At 65.0% G+C, this 2,806-nt stretch overlaps 1 long non-coding RNA gene across 1 annotated transcript; it reads left to right on the forward strand.

Moving 5' to 3' along the window:
* The first annotated feature begins 317 nt into the window (after window positions 1–317).
* Window positions 318–1,968, forward strand: LOC135980600 (uncharacterized). The gene is made up of 2 exons (XR_010597588.1): window positions 318–499; window positions 637–1,968. It is a non-coding gene; the product is annotated as an uncharacterized LOC135980600 (long non-coding RNA).
* Window positions 1,969–2,806: the final 838 nt, after the last annotated feature.

The following is a 2,806-nucleotide window of genomic DNA, read 5'->3' on the forward strand; positions in this document are numbered from 1 at the left end:
CCTAGAGCTCTGGGATTTGGCCAGGGTGAAGGGCCTGAGGGGCCATTTATGCCTTTGGGTCGGGCGGGGGGAGAACAGGCCAAACCTGGGCACCACCCCAGTGCCCTGTGCTGCTCTCTTACCCGCGGGGCCAACACGAACCAAGGGCGGAATCCATGCGGCCAGACGGTCCGAAACCCAGAGGCTGTACGGGGAGTGGCCGGTCCCGGCCTGGCTCGGCTCTCCGGAGGGCCTGCTGACTCCCTCACAGCCCGTATGTGCCCAGCCGCGGAGCTGGCACCAGGAGGCCACGGGGTAGCGCCGGCTTTGCTCCAGCTGCCATGACAGGGCAGGGCTCAGCGCTGTGTCCTCCTCTCTCTGTGCAGGGGCGTCAGGGTCCACCCGGGGCTTCACAGGACGGGTGAAGAGTGCCAGCAAGGCCCCCCCACTGCCCCGCAAAATCAGCTCCAGCGTGTACGAGACCTTCATGGAGCAGAACGCTGCACCCAACAGTGGGAAGGTACTGGCCGTGGCCTGGGCTGCAGGATCTCCCCAGAGCCACATGGGGTGCAGGGCCCAGCCCCCCAGAGCCACAGGGGAGCAGGGCCCAGCCCCCCCCCCGAGCCACTCACTAATGCTTGTTTCTCTTTGTTTTAGCAGCTGACAGTGGATGGAAGTAAAGGGCTGAAATCACCGCCCCCGCCACCCCCCAAATCCAAGCGCATATCCCCGACCTGAGCTGCCCCAGTGCCCCCTCGCTGTCCCGCTCAGGAGGGTGATTTTGCTGATGGAGGTGTTTGCTGGCTGCTTGGTCCGGCCCCCCCACCCCTTTGTGCCCTCTATGCTCCTGCACCCGCCACCCCCTCCCCCTCCCCGGCTGAGCCCTGGGCCAGACTCATTCGTCTTTCCTACAGCAGCCCGAGCATCCCACCACCCCCTCACTCCAGTTCCCATGTGCTTGGAGCTGCAGAAGCCCCAGCCTAGCTCAGCCTCCCTCTCACAGGAGGCACCAGCCTAGGTCAGGTCTAGGGCCGTCTGCCCCACTGAGGATGGTGTAGGAAACATGGCAGCCAGCAAATCTGCCCCAGTGAAGGGCTGCTGCAGCCCCAGGAGTTAGAGGTCAGCTGCATTCCTGAAGCAGGGCTCTCGGTCCTTCCCCAGCTCTCCTTTTCCTACGAACTAGTTGTGCTCTGGATATTCTCCTTCTAAGGCCCAGCTCCTAAGCCATCCTGTGGCAGTGAGTTCCACAGGCAAATGCTGCCAGGGGGAAATATTTCAGTTCTACGGCCTGTCCGTGTGCTGTGAGGCCGGGAGACCAGGGGCTCTGCTGCCCGGTTGCCGAGCAGTTAGTGTTTGATAGACTCAGTCCACACACTCGGCAGGAACAATCCCCAGCAGGTCAGCCCCTTGGTACAGGACGGTTTGCCAGGTCCTGACCCCCTAGGGCTGCGCTGTCCCTGGGCGGGGCTGGAGGTGGGTGGCCCCTGAGCACCCATACACCCCCCCCCACTGGTCCCAGAGCAGCGCTGGAATAGTCTCTGTATCAGCCCCTCCCCAAGGCTGCGACCCCTGGAGCCATGGTGCAGTGAGCTGCCTGCAGCACCGCTGGGGACCCTCTTCAGCAACTGCAGATCAGTTCAGCCACGGCCACTGCCCATCGCCTGGTCCCAGCCGGCCTCCCGCACTGCGGGCAGCGCCCATGGACTGAGCCCCTCCAGTGTGGGGCAGGAGCCGGCCTGCTGCTGCTGCTCTCGCCCCCGCCTTCCCCACCGGGCTGCAGCATGATGGGCTTGTGCGTCCCCACCATGGGCTCTGCGCCAGCCGAGCCGACCTAGAGCTGGGGCAGCCCCAGGCTTTGTGTTCTGCTCACCCCCAGCCGGCCAGGCCCCGCTGCTTTCCCAGCGCGTACCCGCCGCACTGCTGGGGTTCGTGTGCCTGGGGCCATGGGATGCCTCCAGCTGCCTGCCAATAAAGCGACTAAATCCTCCAGCCTGCGCCTCAGCAAATCAGTGCGCAGCCCCGACCTCAGGCCAGCAGTAGCGGGGAGGGGGGGAAAGCGTGAAGGCAAAGTCCTAAGGACAAAACAGACTAAGGGGGCTGGGGGAGGTGCTCACAGGGAGCACTGGAGGGGAAGGGGTGATGGGGGGCACTAGTGGGCAAGGCAGGCGGGGTGGGATGCGTTACCCTGGAGGCGGGGAGGGGAGGGGGCTGGCCTAAGCCCAGCAGCTCAGGCGAACAAAGTCGCTGCATCTCTGAGCCAGCTGGGCAGGGGCACAAGATTCGCTGGCATCCCGTCCCCCTCCCATGAAGAGCAAGTGGCCCGGGACCACCCCAGGAGCTCTGGGGCCAGCTGGAGCACAGGGTCCCTGGGGCAGCCGCGGGGTGGGGGGTTTCTGCTCCCACACCCAGGCGCAGCACGTCCCGATCCAGCCCTTGCAGCCGTCCAGTCGGAGTCTGTGAGCACAGGCAAACCTACAGCAACCACAACGAATCCTGCAATGGTCAGACCCTCCCCTCCCCCCAAGGGGCCCAGTCAGCCCATTGGAGAGACACAGGGGGAAGAGGGGGGAACACCCAGCCCACCCCCCCGCTGCTCTAACCACTAGACCCCCACATCGTTCCCAGAACCAGGACTGGAACCCAGGAGACCTGGCTCCCTGCCCCCCACCCCCTTCACATCGCAGCTGCCTCAAAAAAATGGTTTTTGAGACATTCACTCATCCTGGCAGCCACATCTGGGGCCCTGCGTCACCAGCTTCCTTCGGCCCCTGGGTCGCCTGGTACCCTGCTGCCCTTAGCCCCCCGCCGGGGGGCAGCACCAGTAATG

Source organism: Chrysemys picta, unplaced genomic scaffold, assembly GCF_011386835.1.
Source record: "Chrysemys picta bellii isolate R12L10 unplaced genomic scaffold, ASM1138683v2 scaf4897, whole genome shotgun sequence".
NCBI classification, from domain to species: Eukaryota; Metazoa; Chordata; order Testudines; family Emydidae; genus Chrysemys; species Chrysemys picta.